This window comes from Dipodomys spectabilis, unplaced genomic scaffold, assembly GCF_019054845.1.
Source record: "Dipodomys spectabilis isolate Male_0828 unplaced genomic scaffold, ASM1905484v1 ptg000107l, whole genome shotgun sequence".
NCBI classification, from domain to species: Eukaryota; Metazoa; Chordata; class Mammalia; order Rodentia; family Heteromyidae; genus Dipodomys; species Dipodomys spectabilis.
The window spans coordinates 6770086-6788382 of NW_024870784.1; the positions used below are offsets into that span (position 1 = coordinate 6770086).

Genomic DNA, 18297 nt, shown 5'->3' on the forward strand with positions numbered 1-18297 from the left:
GGGCAGCCCACAAGCCAGCGTCTGAGACCAGGGCCAGGACGGGCTGCACCAGCGGACACCTGTCTGCAGCTCCTGGACTCCTTCCTCGTGGGCCCCTGAGCTCCGTCCCCACTCCCTGCGCCCAGGGAGGCCTGGGGGGGGGGGCCTCACCCCAGCCTGGGGCCCGGCCTGCCCACCGGGGCCTCCTGACCGACGCACGCTGGATCAGGCGCGTCAGTGAGATGCTGATCTCTAATTAACCCGCCAAAAAACAGCCAGGACTGGCGCTGCGGCTCAAGCGGGCCAGCACCGGCCTGGGGCCCGCGACGCCCAGGGACCGTGTCCGGGCCCCCAGCCCGGCGCGGGGAGGGGGCGGGTCCCTTCCATCCCAGGGGACCCGGGAGGACCCGCCCAGCCCCCCGCCCGGCCTCCCGCGGGCGCCGGTTCCCGGTTCTCACTTCCTGGAAGGCCTGGCTCACCTGCCGGCCAGGTAAACTTGAGGCGGCCTCGGTAATTTTCCATTATTGACCGGGTCCCGAAGGCGGGGGGCTCGGGCGGGGCGGGGCGGGGCGGCCCGAGCCTCGCCCCGGGCTTCGGGTGCGCGGCCCCGGCCCCCCGCACCCCGGCCCCCGCGGGACCGGCCGCCGTGCCCGGGCCCGTCCGTCGGGTGCGGTGGACCGAGGCGCCCCGGGCCGGGCCGGGCCGCGGGCCCCTCCGTCCGCTCCCCGGCAGCTCCTTCCCCGCCGTCCCGGCCACCGCGCCGCCCGTATCGCCCGGCATCTCGGAGTTTCCAGTTTCTCGCGGCTCGGCGGGGACCCGGGGCGCGGGAGGCGTTCAGGTGCCGGCGGGAGCTGCCCGGACAAAGGAGCGCGGGCGAGCGCCCGGCCGGGGGTCGGGGTCCCCCCCCAGCAGGGAGCCCGGGACGCGCCCCGGCCGCGCGCCCCACCCCGGGGCCCCGCGCCGCTCCCCGACCCGCGCCCGGCAGGCGCGCGGAGGTCCCAGCCGAGCGGCGCCCCCGGCCCGGGGAGAGCGCTGCGCCCGCCCCGCCCGCGCACTGCAGCGCCCGCGCCCGGCCCGCACGCCCCGCGCCGCCCGCCCCGCGCGCCCCGCGCCGCCCGTCCCGCCCCGCGCCCGGCCCGCCCCGCGCGCCCCGCGCCGCCCGGCCCGCCCCGCGCCGGGCCGCGGCGATCGCCCCTCACCTGCGGCGCGGCCGAGGCGCTCGGGCCTCGCCTTCCCCTCCGTCCCCGCCTGTGCCCGGCGCCCCAGGCCCGACCTCCCCCGGCTCACGCTTTAATCTCCGCAGGCGGCGTCCCCGGGCCCGGGCGACACCCCCAAGCTCGGGGCCCGGGTCACCTAGGGCGGGGCGGGGGCGGGCACGAGCCGCCGCCCGGGGGGGGAGGAGTCACCGGAGGGAAGCCCGGCACCGGCCGGTCCGGGACTCCCTGCGAGGTGCAGGCTGAGCGGACCCGCGGGCGGCCGCGGTGCCCAAGGACCCGTCCCCGCCCACGGTGCTTCCCGCCCAGGGCCTCTGCCCCTCCGGCCCTCCTCCTACCCCCCAACAGCTGGGGGGACACCAGGCTCCCCTCAGACCACGGACCACCGGGAGGGCTGGAGCGCCACACCCCGACTCCGACTTGAGAGGTCAATGTTGGCAACCGTGGGGTGTCAGGGTCCGTAGTCCCCAAAGGTGACTAGGGGAGACCAGGCGGGGCCCCCAGATCAAGAACCTGCCAAGGCTGGCATAGCCCCGAGCAGAGCAGCCGCGGGGCCGCTTGTCACAGCCTTGTCACAGGCTGTGTGTGCCTGCTCCCAGAGGACTGTCCTCACCTGGGTGCCGGGGTGGCCCTGCCTCTCCTCCTCTGCCCGCCAGCCTCCACCGCGGCGCAGCCGGCCCCCACCGCGGCGCAGCCGGCCCCCACCGCGGCCCAGCCGGCCCCCACCGCGGCCCAGCGGGCCCCCACCGCGGCCCAGCCGGCCCCCACCGCGGCCCAGCCGGCCCCCACCGCGGCCTGGCCGCTCACAGCTTCCCTGTGCCTCAGCGAGGTGCGAAGGGCACAGTCATCCCGAAGCCTCTTTAAGTCGTGTGTGCCTGTGTGCCAGTGCTGGCACTTGAACCCAGCAGGGCCTGGCCACTACCCCCTTAGCCTTTTCACTCAAGGGTGGCATTCTGCCACTCCATCTACACCTGGTTCACTGGCGATAAGAGGCACTGGCTCTCCTGCCTGGGCTGGTTTTAAGGAGATTGTTGTGTCTCAGCGTCCTGGGTAGCTAGGATGACAGATCTGAGCCACTAACACCCAACCAAGCCTCACATATTTCTAGGACACCTGTCCATGCCCACATAAATTAGACTGGTTTGTCTTCCATTAATCTGTCTTATGTCGATTCAGCTCACAGACTGCCAGAGGAGCTAGCAGGAGACAGAGGTAGGCCTTTCCACCCTGTACAAGACACAGATCTACCACGATCAACAGGAATTGTTCCAAAACCAAGTGAAAAAAAACTAAACCATTTCCAGTCATTAATGCTTTCCTTTTGCCAGGAGCAGGGAGTCCTGGGGCTTGAACTCAGGGCCGTAAAGCTGGGCTGGCAACATTCTACCTCGTGATCCACACCCCAAACCGTTTTGCTGTCTTGGTTTGTTTTTGCTTGTTTTCTCAGATAGAATCTTGTGGTTTTGCCCTGGCTGGCCTTGGACCTCAATCCTCCTGAGCAGCTGGAATTACAGTGTGCATCAATCACCATAGCCATTCTGTTGCCCTGGAATCTTGCTACCTTATAGCCTCAGCTAGCTTTGAACCGTGATCCTCCCACCCTCTATCCCCCGAGAAGCCAGGGTTACAGATGTGATTGCGGGAGGCCTATTGGATGTTTATTGTAGAGATGGCTGTCCCTGCTGGGAGGACAGAAGCCCCATGATGGGTGCTATGTGAGGTGGGAAGGCCTGTGGCCTCCATGGCTCCCAAGCCTGAGAGCCTGAGACTCGATAGTACAGAATCTGGCAGTACACCTGAGAGGGACTTCCAACCAGGAAGGCGAAGGGCTGGAAAAGACTGATTCCTGCTCATACCGTGAGGCCCTCTTCCACCTTTTGGTTCTACTCATGCCTAAGACAGATGGGAAGACAGTCACTGGGACAAGGGGAACTCCGCTTTACTCATCCACCAATCTGAATGCTGAAGTTTTCAGAAACCTCCCCTCCGTGGGCAATGTTTAAGCATTGAGTTTGACATGTCAAATGGGTCTTCCCTTTGCCGGTGGCTCACACCGGTCATCCTAGCTCATCAGGAGGCTGAGATCTGAGGATTGTGGTTCAAAGCCAGCCCAGGAAGAAAGATCTCTTCTATCCAACTAACCACCAAAAAGCTGGAAGTAGACCTGTGGCTCAAGTGGTAGAGCACCTCCAGCCTTGAACCAAAAAGAAAACGAGGAGGCGCCTGAGGCCCCGGTGCTGCAGCCTCTGCCCTGTCTCAGCTGCATGGTGGAGCCGTGGTCTGCTTTCCCCTGGGTGGTCAGCTCGGCCACCTGTCAACACTCACCCCTGTCTCTGCTTGTTGGGCCAGAGCTATGAGGAGCCCCAAGCGGCCAGGCGGCCGCCTTCAATGCTGATTCCATGGCATCCTTGTGTCTCCTGGAGGGAGTGTCCTCCCTCTGGGATGCAGTCCTCTCCACTGCATCACGTGAGGTCACGTGACCAGGAGGCCAAGGCTTGGTGTGGGTAACCAGGTGTCCTGGAGACCAGGGCCACACCCACTCCAGCCCTTTGATTCCTGGCTGTGGGGACACAGCCCCATCTGTGTACTGGGCCCTGATTCAGAGACTCCATGCCTCCCGGCGAAGCTCGCCCCATCCTTCGAGGGAAGATGGTGCCAGGCTGGAGCCCAGCCATTCCATCAAGCCACATGGAGCATGTGGCAGACCAGGACCTCCACGGGCTCAGGCCCGGGCCCCACTCTTTGGCTGTGAAGTGCTCCCAGTTGGAACCAATGGTGTGGGGGGGGGGGGCGTTCTGGAAGCCGCCCTAGGGGCACAAGCACTGTCTATCCGAGCAAGAGCAGCCCCGCCCAGCATGGAAGTGGGCCAATATAATCAACCTGCCACCTGGCTGCCACGCAGCAGCTCAGCGCCGGCCTCCACTGCTGCCCGATCAGGTGTCCAGGGCTGGCAAGTAGGATCCACACTGCCCAGCCTGTGTGCAAAGCCCGCCCCATCACCAGGGATGCACGGCGTGGGGTGACCGGAGCCGGCTGGCTGGTCTGGTCATCAAAGTTCTCTTCCAGGTGGCTACTCAGGAGGCTGAGACCTGAGGATTGCGTTCAAGCCAGACCAGGCACAAACGTGCCTGAGACTCTCCTCTCCACTGAAAAGACAGAAGTAGAGCTATGGTTCACATGGTAGAGTGCCAGCCGTGGGTGGAAAAGCTAAGGGAATGTACCTGGGACAAGAGTTCCAGCTCCACGGCTGCCCCCCCCCCCCCCCCCCCCCACACACACACACTTCTAGCCAACTCTGCACTAAACACTGAGAAAGGCTTATTGGAGAAGGAAAACAGGATCCTGCTGGAATCACCTCAGCATTGCTGGTAGTTTGGGGGCAGGAGAAACAGATGATAGGGGATTGTAACGATGATAGGGGATTGTCTAGGACACCACCCCCCCAGCCAGGTCCTTCCCCAGGGGAAGGATGAGTGCGTGTGTGTACGTGTGTGTGTGTGTGTGTGTGTGTGTGTGTGTGTGTGCATGCTGGTACAGAGCTTGAACTCAGGGCCTAGGCACTGTCCCTTAACTTTTTCACTTAAGGCTGGTGCTCTACCACTTGAGCCACACATCCACTTCTGGCTGTTTTGCTAGCTAGTTGGAGATAAGAGTCTCTGGGATTCATTTGTCCAGGCTGGCTTCAAACAGCAAGCCTCAGCTCTCAGCCTCTTGAGTGGCTGGGATTTCAGGCGTGAGCCACCGGCACTAGGCTACACTTTGGTTTGCAGTGAAACCAGCTCTCAGCTTCCTGCCGAAGTCCACTATCGGGACAGGTGGTGACAGAGAATTCCCTCGTAACCCTTATGGGATCTGTGGGGCGCTCCTGATGGGATCTGTGGGGCGCTCGGCTCCATGCCTGGTCTTCCCTTAAGATGCCCCTAGGATATTCTGGTGCACTGAGAGCCTTAGGCCCTGTTCTCAAGGAATGGATAAAATCTCAGATCTCCGCAGCACTGCTGAGAAAGTAAAGATGAATGCAATCACCTACCTCCAGCAATGCTGCTTCACACACATTCAGACCCCAGGTGCTCAAACAAGGAAAAGCTTGGAAAAAATATTTATTGTTTTCTTTTCTGCAGTGCAAGTAAATGTCTGAGGCTCAGTGTGTTCGCTGTAAAAACAGCGATGACGTTTTTTGGGCACACTGCAGGGCGCATGAACAGGCGGACGGATAGGGCCGGCGACTTTTTCCCACTTCCCTGGGAGCACTAGGCGTGGGAGAGGCCTCCTGCCCTTCTGGGCTGTGTCACGCAGGGATGCCTGAGACCAGGGAGGCTGTGGGGATGGGAGGTGGAGCCCTGGCTCCGGGGTTTGGTCAGAAGCGCCTGCAGATGGGGTCCTCTAAGTCCCTCCAGGCTGAGCCCAGAGGGCCTGAGGAGGAAGGGTCTCCATGGGAGCTGCAGAGCTGAGAGACCATGAAGGGCAGAGAAGGGCCCCATCCTCCGGGGCCCCTGGGGAGAGGAAGGTCCATGCTGCTCCACTGCTGAGAGGTAGTCCAGCTGCCCAGCACACACAGGGCCAGGGAGGGGGAGGGAGGGAGGGAGGGAGGGAGGGAGGGGAGAGGGGAGGACAAGTCACCTCTGTCCTGCTGTCCTGGGAACTTCTCCTGGGGAACTCCTGGCCTATGGCCGGTCTGCCCCTGACCCCAAAGTTCAGACTGTACCTCCCACCTCTGCAGCCCTGGCCAGGACTTGCGGAGTGGCCTCAGGAGGGGCACAAGCTTTCCCGGGAAGTCTGGGGTGCAGGCTTTCCCGGGCAGGGGCAGGTCTGGGGGCACAGGCTTTCCCGGGCAGGGGCAGGTCTGGGGGCGCAGGCTTTCCAGTCTGACACTGAAGGCCCCCAGTGGATCCAGTTTCTGACTGCCAGACTCCCTGTCAGACAAGGTCTCGCTGTAAGGGACAAAGCAAAACTTGACCACCTGCCCCCCAGCTGGCCCTTCCTGGGTGGGGAACCCCACGAGAGGGACAGACCCTATGGCAGACCCTCCCCGAAGGGATGGGATCTCCCTGGGAGATCTCCAGTTAGACCAGCGTCCTGTTGGCCTTGCACATGGAAACTTGTTTTCTCCAGTAGAGACCGGCACCGGCAGCCTCATCACCTGTAACCACAGGAAGGAGTGAGCCAGGGCCCCTGGGGCCCAGGGCTCTCTGGGCCTGTGCTGGTGGTCATCTGTGGCCCTGTGGCTGGAGGGGGTGCAGTAGTTGTCCCGGCCAGGAGATCTCCACCTCCATTCCCAAAGGCTCCACCCCTAGAAGCTCCGCAGCCCCTCAGCTGTGCGATGTGCGTCGTGCACGGCATGCACATTGCCTGGCCGCGCAGAGACACCCACATCGCTTCCGCGGGGCCCAGAGGCTGTGTGCGCCCCAGATTCTCTGAATCTCGCACCTCAGTCCCAGCCCAGCCGTCCCCCAGTTTGCACTGGGATGGGACGGGGCGGGGGGGGGGAGGGGAAGAGGGGAGAGGGATACCTTGCCTTCTCCCCTCCACTAATAAACCAGGCCTGGCCAGGGCTGTGTCTGGCAATAATAGAGCCATTTATGTAAATGTATGGCAGTATTTACATGTCGTTATGATTACTCAATAAAGGGAATGGGGTAGATGAAGCAGTGGCTTTGTTCCCTATTGTGAGTCTTTAAGCTATCGAACAGCAAAGCATTCTACTCTAAAGAAGAGAAGAAACACGAGCCACTTCCTCATTCACCCGAGTGTCCCAAACCATACACGATCCCTGCGGGAAATGGCCTGGTGAGAATTAATGTCTGAGGAGCGCCCGGGACCCTCCGAGACTGGTCCAGGCTGTGAGTGTGGCTCCGAGAGGACTAGATCATCATGTGAAGGGACAGCAGGCGTGCAGGCCCGTGACGGCCATCCTCTCCTGGCTGTCACGGACCATCCTGGTGGACAGGGAGGATACCCAGCGGGACAGGGCATGGGCACGGGGTGGGGCGGGCATGCCCATCTTCCTCCGGATGAGGAGGAAGATGCAGGGCCCACAGCTCCTAAGCCCTGGGCTCCACCTCTGCTCCTAGGCTCCCAAGAGGTAAATTGCTTAGCTTCTCTGAGAAGAACCGATAAACCAGGAACAACAGCATACACCTGGATTATGGAGCAGTTAGCCAGTGTGACAGGGGAAGGCTTCCGAGCTACAGAGCGAATCCAATGTGAGGTGCCTGTCCAAGCAGCAGCAAATGCTGACAACTGTGGAAGGAGTGTAGGAGGGGGCTGGGCTGGCCGGACTTGCTTGCCGGGGCCCCTTGGACCAGGGACGAGGCGCGAACGTGGGAGTCCTCTCGCATGGAGAGGCTGCTGCTTCTTCTTCTTCTTTTTGTTGCCCGTCATGGGGCTTGAACTCTGAGTCCGGGAGCTACACCTCAGCTCTTCAGCTCAAGGTGAGCACTCTACCACTTGAGCCACAGCGCCACTTCTGGTTTTCTAGTGGTTTATTGGAGATAAGAGTGTCATGGACGTTCCTCTCCCGGCTGGCTTTGAACCGCGATCCTCAGATCCCAGCTGAAGAGTAGCTAGGATGACAGGCTGAGCCATCGAGAGACCTGTTAACATGATGGCTTTCCAGCCGAGACTATAAAATGTCTCGGGAAAGATTTACTTGAATTTCTACAAAAGTTGGAATCAAGCCCTGCTGAGGTTGTCTGTTCATACCCTGTCTCGCAGCTGATTTGGCAGGATCTTGATAGAGCTCAGCCCGGCCTCAGCCTCCTCAGTACTAAGATTACAGGGTTTTTTGGTTGTTTTGTTTTGTTTTGCTTTTTTAATACTGGGGTTTGAACTCAGAGCTTACGCTTGCTAGATAGGTACTTTACCACCAGAGCCATGCCTCCAGTACTCTTTAGCTTTTGAGACTTAAAAAAAAAATAGGTCTCACATTTATACCCAGGCCAGTACAGACAGTGATCCTCTTGTTTACACAGCTCACCTCGCTGGGTGGACAAGCATGTGCCACCACACCCAGCTTTTTTTGCCTGAGATGGGGTCTCCCAAACTTGTTGCTGGGGCTAGCCTGAAGTTATAATCCTCCCAATTTCTGCTTCAGGAATACCTGGGATCATGGGAATGAACCACCAAGCCTGGCTCACAGTTTTGTATCTTAATTGTTCTTTGATTTAAATATGGCTAAAGAGTAGAAATGAAAGAATGGGCTGTGTGTGTGTGTGTGTGTGTGTGTGTGTGTGTGTGTGTATACATGCGCATGTGCACATGTGCAATTCAGGGCCTGGGCACTATCCCAAAGTCCTTTATACTCAAGGCTATGCTCTACTGCTTAAGACAGGGCTCCACTTCTGGCTTTTTGGTGGTTAATTGGAGACCAGAGTCCCATAGAATTTTCTACCCCAGATGGCTTCAAACCAGGATCCTCAGGTCCCAGCCTCCTGAGCAGCTAGGATTATTGGCATGAGCCACTGGACCCTGCTGGGTAGTGTTTCTAAAAGAATGCTGCTCTGTTAAGAACAAGCTGGGGGCCAGGTGCCCGTGGATTGTTTCTGTCATCCTAGCCACCCAGGAGACTGAGATCTAAGGATCGAAGTTCAAAGCCAGCCTAGGCAAGAAAGTCCGTGAGACTCCTATCTCCAATTTACCACCAAAAAAGCCAGGTGTGGAGTTGTAACTCAAGCTATAGAGAGCTAGCCTTGAGCAAAAGCACAGAGTCTGTACCCAGGCCCTGAACTCAAGCCCCAGGACCAGCCCCACGAAAAAAGAAAGCAAAGAAAGAGCGGGCTAGGGGAGCAGGGCAAGGCAGAGCCGGTTAGGGTACGGGGGAGGGCGCTGTGCCTGGCATCTGCACAAGGAGGTGGAAGGTCAGAGCTTAGCCTGCGGCACAGGCTAAGGAGGGACAGGATATCACTGGGGACAGTGGGCCTAAGCCGTTCTTGTCATTCCACAGGGAGAGAATGCTCGGGACACCAAAGGCCATCCCAGGACCGCCCCTGCCGGTCACAGAGGCCGCGTTATCTCCCACTGTGTTTGTTCTTCTTAGCAAGTGTCCCCAGATCTGCAAGGGTGGACCAAACACAGCTGCTCACGGGGGCCTGCGGGTTCCTATCCAAAGAAGCCCCTCACCTTCTTTGTTCTCTGGACCCCCCCCAGAGTCCCCTCTCCCCACCTTCCACAGATGAAAGCAAACACCTGTCCTTTGTCTCTCTGGGCCTGACTCCGCTCACTGAGCCTCGTTTCTCCCAGGTCTAGTCCTTTCTTGGCGAAGGACGTCATGCCATTCTTCTTGCGGGATGTGCAAGTCTGTACCCCATTTTGTGATCCATGCACCCACAGAGGCGGTCCCTTCTTTGGGTGGTTTGGGGACCGCAGGCCAGCTGGACCTCAGGTGGCCGCATGCACCCACTCTGCTGACTCAGCAGCACACTTGGGGAATGGGGTCCCATCATTCCCAAGCTTATCTCTGGAGGTGGACCTCGATACACACTCCTGACTCCACCTGGTTACTTAACTTTTCCGAGTCTCTACCCCCTCGGTCACCTTAGGTTTCCAGGAAGACAAGGATCAGGGAGTAAACAATGGTGACAAAAGCCAAAACCACCCTGCCTCGGACAAACAAGGCGCCTCATTTCCCAGATAACAATCGGGTCCCATCTTCCTGGACTAGGATCCCCTTAATACCCCTCCCCACCCCCTGCTTAAGCCTACTTAGGCCTAAAAGTTATGTCAATACCCAAAGACCACCTTAGGGGTCACTGAGGCCCTCTGTCTTCCTGACACAACCACGTCTGAGCACATAGTTATCTGTGGTTCATCAAATGTCTCTTATTGACGTGGAGGGCTGGGCGGCGGTGCCCGGGTCCCGCTGTGACTCCCAGAGCTGGTGCTTTTGGCCCTAACACTCTGACTTCATTGCTAGGTCTCCTAAGGAAGCGCTAGTCAGGGGTAAGGTTGCCAGAGAGAGTCTCCAGCCTGTTCTACCAAGGGAGCTGGGCTGCGGGCAGGAAGCCACCAGGAGGAGGAGGCAGGGAGAGCCTGCTGGCCCGGGGCTGGGTGATGGTCAGGCTTCATTTCTCACTACCTACATCCAGGGACATTTTTCCTCTTCCTGTCACCGTTCACCCAGAGCCTGGGAGCTCGGGTTTTTCCAGTTAGACAGGACACGCCCTGCCCACAGAGCCCATGAACTCCTGTGCCCAAGGAGAACGCTCCTTGAGGCTTCTTATTTTTTTCTCTCCCCAGGATTGAGTTGGACCTGAGGGCCTCCCGCTGACCACAGAACAGACCCTCCTCTCGCTCTCCCACTGAGGACACCCCTGCCCGTTTCTTCGCTTTAGTTCTCTTTCAGAGGGGCCTCCTGTGTTGCCCGGACTGTCTATCACCCCAGCTCTGGGCTCCCTTGTAGCTCAGGTGACGGGAGTGTGCCACCAGGCTCAGCTTGTTGGTTGACAGGGAATCACGATAACATTTTGCCCTGATCTGATCTTTCAGATCTCAACCTCCCAAGTAACTGGGATTACAGGTGTGAGCCACCTTCCCCAGCCCCCCTGAGCACTGTAACGAACAGGTGCTGAAAGGCTGCTATAGCTTTGGAGCACTGCGTCCTTACCTGAGACCACAGATTAACTGAAAGCAGGGTGAAGTCCGAGCTGGAGCTGTGTCCTTTGCCCTCCTGCAGCTCCTTTATGGCCATCTTGGAAGCCGGGAGGCTGGAACATGGGGCAGGTGTCAGTGACCAATCCTGAAAGAGTGGCGTGTCAGACCACCGGGAACACACCTGTGTGATGGGCTGCTCAGCCACACATTCCTTCCTCCCCAAGCCTCGTTCTCCTATTGAAATCTGTAGCCCAGGCGTGTGCATCCTGAAAGGCAGTCGAAGACGGGCTGAGCTGTCGTCAGGCTGTGTCTGGCTGTGATGTGTCTCCAGCCATTCTCTGGCCTTTACCACGTCTCTCTATCTGGCAAATAGGGACGAGTCTCCAGACCTGGCACACCCAACTCCTGGAGTTTGGACGCACACATGCTCACATCCACACACATATGCACACATGCACACACATGCTTGTAGGTGCACACATGCCCACGTGTGCCCACATTTGCTCACATGTTTCACTTCTGGACCAGACAGACACAGTGTGACTGGCACAGGAAATATTCCTGTTTCTGGGTCTCGCATGCATGCAAGGCTGGGTCGTTCTGTAAAAGGGGACTTCTGTAAAAAAAAGGACTTTGGAGTCAGGGGGTGAGGGAGAAGGTCAGCACAGGTAGCCAGCCCGCAGGCGGTGAGAAAGGCTTTCAGGGAACACCAAGCAACAGCCACTGGAAAATCAACATTGCAAGGCTGGCGTGGAAAATAATACCTTGAAAATATTTATAATAAAAGAAGTGAAGCATGTTCCTGAGGAAATCCAAACAACAGAGCAAATACCTAGGAACTTGTCTACTCATGTAGCCTTCAGAGAGGCGGAGGAAGACGTGAGGGGGGGGGGGGGGGCTGCTGCAAAGCAACTCGAGCCGCTAAAATACAAAAGGGGGACAGAGAAGGACAGTTCGGGATCCCGGGAACCCAACACGGGATGGAAATGAATGACCTAAGAAACACAGGCGCAGTTCCAGAGAGAACTCGTGAAATGGAAGATTGTACCAAGGAAGTAACGCTAACTGGAGAGATTCAAAGTGGTGAAAGACAGGGAAGAGTCTTAAATACCACGGAGAGTAAAGTAAGTCACAGTCCAACACACCTGGCACGGGAGCTGCGGCCAGAATTTGGATGCGTTCCCAAACTGAAGGAAGGCATCATGTTTCAAATGGAAGGATAACACTAAGGAGCAAGTAAGACAAATAGATGTAAGCCCCTCGTCAGGCTGAAGTCTCCCAGGGAGACTTCAGGGATGGACAGCCCCATACTCACGGGAGGAGTGGAGTGAGGGGGGGCGTCCCTCAGGAGGCCGAGGAAAGTGACCGCCGGCCTAGACCTCTGTCTGCAACCAAAGGATGAACACTCAACTGCAGAAAACCCTAGATGCACGAGCACCGAGATGCTGATCGCACAAGACCTCTCTGCCTTGGTTTGGTTTGGGGGTGTTTTTGTGTTTGTGTTTGATATAGGGTCTCACCAGCCTCTCCAGGCTGGTCTAGAATTCCCCATCCTCCTGAGTGCTGGGATTATAGGTGTATACTACCATGCAAGGCCCACACAGCCTTTTGATGGAAGAACTGCAAAGTCAGTGGTTCACAAGCTTAGGCACCCATTAAATCCAGTAGGAGACGCTAAAACTTTCCAGCACCCCGGTCTCACCCAGGCTGGTCACCCATTCTTTGAAATCTCCCTAGGATTCCAGTGTTCAGCCAGGGCTGAAGTCACTTTTCCACTAAAGCGTAAGGGAGCACTTGCCAGGAGCACCTACATAACAAACAGCACCGGCTCTAATCACGGCTACTGCTTATGGGCCTGGCTCTTTTCTACATAGTCCTGGGGTGGTCTGAATTTCACCTGGCTTATGCTCTACTTAGTTAATTTTCCTGCCCTTATTTGGGATAAGGTGAGTTGGGTGGCCTGGCTCTCTTACTCCAGGAGATCTACACTGAAAAGTCCTGGGGAGTTTGTGTGCTTATTTTTTTTTAAACTATTCCTGCCTCCAGCCACTCCTGAAGGCTGTGCTTTGAAAGACCGTTTGCGCACCACCAGATTTGGGGTTCCCTAGGCCAAGGCCACCAGGAGAAACAGAAGGAGGAAGATTGACTGATGAGCAGTTCTAGGGCCTCCAGGAATAACAGATGGCTGGGTCTTCTAGAAGATATAAAATGTGGATACATTTCAGCTAGATAAACAATCTGTGCATGAGCCCGGCATCGGTGGCTTACACCTGTATCCTAACTACTCAGGAGGCTGAACTCTAAGAGCCGCTGGAGCAGGGAAGTCCACAAGCCTCTTATCTCCAATTAACTACCAAAAAAATCCTGGAAGTGGTTCAAAAGGTAGAGCGCCTGCGTGGAGTAGGAAAACTGAGGAACAGCAAACACCCAGGACCAGTACAGAAAAAAATTCATTCATGGACCAAATTAATTTCTCTGAACAGATTGGGAATTTGCACAGGATTTGTTGGTTAAACAATTATTTATATCTCCTCTTGGCCGATATCGATGTATTTTTCACCCCTGGATCCGGCATCTTGTCAGCTCAGAATCTTATCTCAGCTCTGCTGTTGCTTGGACTTCGGACAAATCGATTCCTGGCACACTGCGGTTATTTCCTGGAGAAACCCAAAGCATCCCTCATAGGCATCCGGTGGTAAAGCCGGATGTGGGGCCAGGCATCACCGGAGATAGATGATCATTCTGGGGTTCCTTGGGAGTCCATCGCAATAAGCATCTACATTGAGCAGGAAAGGACTAGGGGGCGGAGTGAGCCCAACACAACCGCGTCTGGGAGGAGCAAGGCGCGCAGCCCTAAGCCGCAGATGGCAGGGAGGGTTCATCCTTTGTGGGAAGGGGGCAGGGTGCCTGCCCTCAGGGATCTGGGGTGGGGTCAGGTGTGAGGACCCCGTGCTGACCCAGCCTCCGAGCCCAGGCCAAGGTCACGTGACCCCGCCGCACCCTGAAGTCTACCGCCCAACGTGCAACCGCGGTGAGAACAGACAAGTGCACTTACCTCTCTTTCCCCGTAGGGATGCGGGCCGTTGTGGAGGGAGCCCCGGTACGTCCGTAGCGCCCCTCGGGGTCCCCAGAACGCTAGATGGAGCTTGGTTGTGGTTCGCAGCCATCTCGTTTTCCATATCACCATTTCGTCTGTGGGGGAAACTGAGGCTCCGGCATCAGGACAGACCCAGACCGGGAGCACCGGGCTCAGAGCTCCTCTCCTCCCTGCCAGACCCAGTCACCTCATCGCCAGCCACCCGTCTCTGCCAAGATTCCTGGTTCAAATTCTTCTGCACTCGTGTCGGGGGCTGACTGCGCCCCACTGTGCCCCACAGACATCTATCTACTGTTGACTGTCTGGGCCAACAACCACCCGCCATGACTGGAGGACTCACCAGGAGCCCAGCTCCATGGCGGCCCTGGGGGTGCCGAGGGCACCCTGCTCGGGCTGCAGGACACAGGGTGGGGCTGACGGGGGCTGTGGCCGGGTGGCGTGGGCTCCTCGGGGTGGCACTGGGCCGCAGCACCCTCCCTTCCCCGTACAGGACGCCCTCCCTTCCCGGAGGAGGGGTGAGGCTGGCCCTGCAGTGCCCGCCCCCTGCCCGGCCCTCCAGGACACACAGGCTAGAGCCCCACCAAGCCCGCAGCCCAGCACGGAGACACGGAGCTCAGCAGGTGCACGGTTTTAATCCAGTGTTGGCAGAGGTTTTTGTCGTCGTTGTTGTTGTTATTGTTATGAGTTTGTGCCAGTCCTAGGGCTTGAACTCAGCCCGGGCTCTGTCCCTGAGCTTCTTGTGCTCAAGGCTAGTGCTCTACCACTTGGGCCACAGCACCACTTCTAGATTTTCTTTCTTTTTTTTTTTTAGTACTTAATTGAAGATGTGTCTCTTAACTTCCCTGCCCAGGCTGGCTTGGAACCAGGATGCTCAGATCTCAGCTTCCTGAGTAGCTAGGATTTCGGGCGTGAGCCACCAGTGAATAAACTAGAAAAAAAAAAGCCATATATATAAAAACATACATATATAATATAATTGGCATGTATACATGTATACAACAGTGTATGAAACGCGCTTCTAGAAGCTTCAGCAGCTCACATGCTACCCCAGCACCTCCCGCCTCTCAGGACCAGCGGCCAGAGTCTGAAGCTCAGCCCACACTGCACCTGTGGCCTGCGTGGTGGCGCACAGCTCTGCCACGGCTGCGCTGCCCCATTGGCCAGAGATCTGCTGGACAGGGGCCCACGGCACCAGGGCTGGACTCAGCGTGGCCCAGCCCGGGGCTTCCTCCTGAGACATTGCCATGCTCCAGAGCAGGCCAAGGCAGTGCTGGTGCCAGCAGCCCAACTCCTCCTAAAGGCATTGCTGCCTTATCCAGACTGCACCCCCCTGCGGGCTCTGGGCATGGGGACGGGGTCCTGCCCTGTCCCGGGACACCCCCTTCCACACACCCGACATCTCCCACCTTCCTCTCCCAGGCCAAGCGCCGGCTCCGTCATAGCCGCGTCCACGGGAGTCCCACGGAACCGGCCGCTGGCCTCGCTCTGAAGACAGCAGCGCAGCCAAGACGGATGCCAACGTCCCTTGTCTCCCTCCCACTGTGACACCTGCTCCTTCTCCACATCCCAAGCCCATCCACCGAGAAGATTCCAGGCCTTCCTTTCCCCGTCCATGCTCTGGCTGCTGAGAAGCCTCTGAGTGGCCGTCCCCATCTCCCGCGCCACCATCTCCCGCGCTCCTATGGACCTGGAAGTCTGTCTGCACGGTCCCTTGAGGAGTCGCTCAGGGACACAGCGCAGAAACCAGACAACCAGACAACCAGGAAACCACCCGGCAGCATGGACAAGGCTGGCGGTGACAGCCGGAGGGGGACACGGGGGAGGGGGAAGAAGCAACAGGTCTTGGGGACACCCGCGCAGGTCCCAGTGTTCTGATCCCCGACCCTCTGCCTTGCCTGGAGGGCAGCTGGAGATGGGATGCCACGTTTGCTGGGTGCCCAAGGGAGGACATGGGCCTTTATACCCAGGTTCTGCCCCTGTGGGCTGACGGAGGGGCATGGCTCTGGAGGGAAGGCCTTCCTCCAGATGTGCACCCCAGCAGTTTCCAGAGGCCCAGATGTACCCCAAAGGGCCAGGCCCACGGAGCAGGGGTGGATGTTACCACAAGATGCGTGGTGGGAAAGGGGGCTCTGGGGACAGTGGGGGAGGGGAGGTGCGATGGGGCGGGGGTGCAGAGGAGCTCTGGAGGTGGGAGCGGGCTGGGAGGCCACGGAGGAGTCGGGGGGGGGTCTCCTCTCAAGGGCGGGAGAGTGAGGATCCCCTGGCAGACCGCATGGAGTGGCCATGCCACGTGGCCACTGGGCAGCACCTGTGGTCTGGTCTCCCTCTGCCTGAGATCAGGAAACAGGCTGTGGGGAACCTGGTGTCTTGCTTCTTTGGTCACAATCCCAACGAGAATCAGCCATGAGCCGTGTGGTCTCTGGTTTCATCCGGGACACATACTTTTAGCCTGAGTGAGCCCAAGGAGAAGCCTCAGGCTTTGTTTAGGTGGCCGGCGTGTGGCAGGGGAAGACAGGGCCAAGGGCTTGTGTAGTCAGAGCCCCCGGCCTGCCCTGCACCAAGACCTCACCCTGTCGCCTTCACCCCCCTGTTTCTTCTTGGATCTTGGACTTGTGGGGGCAAGACAGACGGAAGGAGACGCGTAGGGCAGCCGCTCTGAGACCTGACACGCCACCCCAGATTTCTCTACTGCCGTTTAAGGAAATGCTTGGTTTCTGGTGGTGACCGGCCGGGTTCCTGATTCCCTTCCTCCTTGAAACCAGAACAAAGTGTTGAACTTTGAGACCCACTGGCTTCCTTGTTGGTAAGAGGTTAATAATTGTTTTTATAGCTTCCTCCTCAAACAGTTTCTGGGAGACACATGGTGCCCTGTGCTCCCTCCCTGGCTGACCCTCTTCTGTCCCCTCCTCTCTGGGCCTGCTTGCTCTGCTGGCTTTCCTCTCTGAGGGGCTCAGACAGAATGGCCTGGATTTCCTGAGACCCCAAACTGGCCTTAACCATCACATCTATCATCCATTCCCTGGACCTGCTCGTGCTCCTGAAACTTCTTTTGCATTTGTATCTCCTCCTCCTCCTCCTCTTCCTCTTCTTTCCTCCTCCTTCCATCTCCCTCCTCCTTCTCTTCCTCCTCCCCCACCTCTCTCCTTCTCTGTGTTAGTCCTGGGACTTGAACTCAGGACCTGGGCTCTGTCCCTGAGCTTTTTGGCTCAAGGCCAGCACTCTACCTCTTGAGCCACAGTTCTACTTCTAGCTCTTTGATGGTTAATTGGAGATGAAAGTCTCAAAGACTTTCCTGGCTTTGAACCATGTACCCTGATCCTCAGAGCTCAGCCTCCTGAGTAGCTAGGATGACAGGCGTGAGCCACCAGTGTTTCCTCCTCCTGTCTCTCCTCTCTTCTTCCCCCCTTCCTCTCCCTCCTTCCCTCTCTCCCTCCTTCCCTCTCTACCCCTCCCCTCTCCAGTGCTGGGGATGGAGCCAGCACTGGTTTATGCAGCCCATACCCACAACCTCTTACCTCTCTCCTCTCACCAAATATTGCCTGCATTCTCTTGATGGCATGTATGCAAATGTCTGTATTGAGACCTCCAGCTTTCCATTTTCAAAGACTTTAATCAAGTGAAGTCAAATTCAAGTCCCTTGTTATTGTAGGATGTCTATGCCATCCTTGATGCAATTGTCAATGCATATTTTCATTTGTGCTCTCCAAAGGCGTCATTTAAGATCAGCAGGTCAATTCAAGGCATGGTGATACACATCTTTAATCCCAGGTACTTGGGAGGTGAAGATAGAAGGATCGTCAGTTCTAGAGCAGCCCGGGCAAAGATGGCAGCAAGTCTCTAGCTCAAAAACAAACTTTCAAAAACCCAAAAGGGCAGGGATGTGGCTCAAATGGTAGAGTGCTTGACTAGGGTGTACAGGCCCTGAGTTCTATTCCAGCACATCACACACACACACACACACACACACACACACACACACACACACACCACTTATACACATACACATACATGCACATATATACACAAACACATACACACATATACACACCTACATGTACATATACACATGCATACGCACACAATTCCCATACACATACCACTTACACACATACACATACATGCACATATATACACAAACACATACACACATATACACACCTACATGTACATATACACATACATACACACACACACAGAGGCAGCCGATGGAACTCACCCTGGGACACTGGGACACCCTCAGCAGCACAAACCGCAGTGTGGCTTGTGTCACGCACGTTCTGAGAAGGAGCCTCTTTCTGCACACACACTTTAGAGACATCTTTTATAAAGGGGTTGCCAGCCAATGAAGAACAGCAGAAAAAGTAGCAATTCAGGACTGATTTTGGGGTTGACGCATGCAGGCTATGAGAGGGGGTGTGA

General features: G+C 57.6%; 1 protein-coding gene across 1 annotated transcript in view; it reads right to left on the reverse strand.

Moving 5' to 3' along the window:
• Tmprss2 (transmembrane serine protease 2) overlaps positions 1–1320 on the reverse strand; it is a 32913-nt gene extending 31593 nt beyond the window's left edge. The window contains exon 1 of the mRNA XM_042687356.1: positions 1179–1320. The gene's annotated coding sequence lies outside the window, so the exon portion shown is untranslated. The remainder of the gene's footprint in view (positions 1–1178) is intronic.
• Between the last annotated feature and the right edge of the window lie 16977 nt (positions 1321–18297).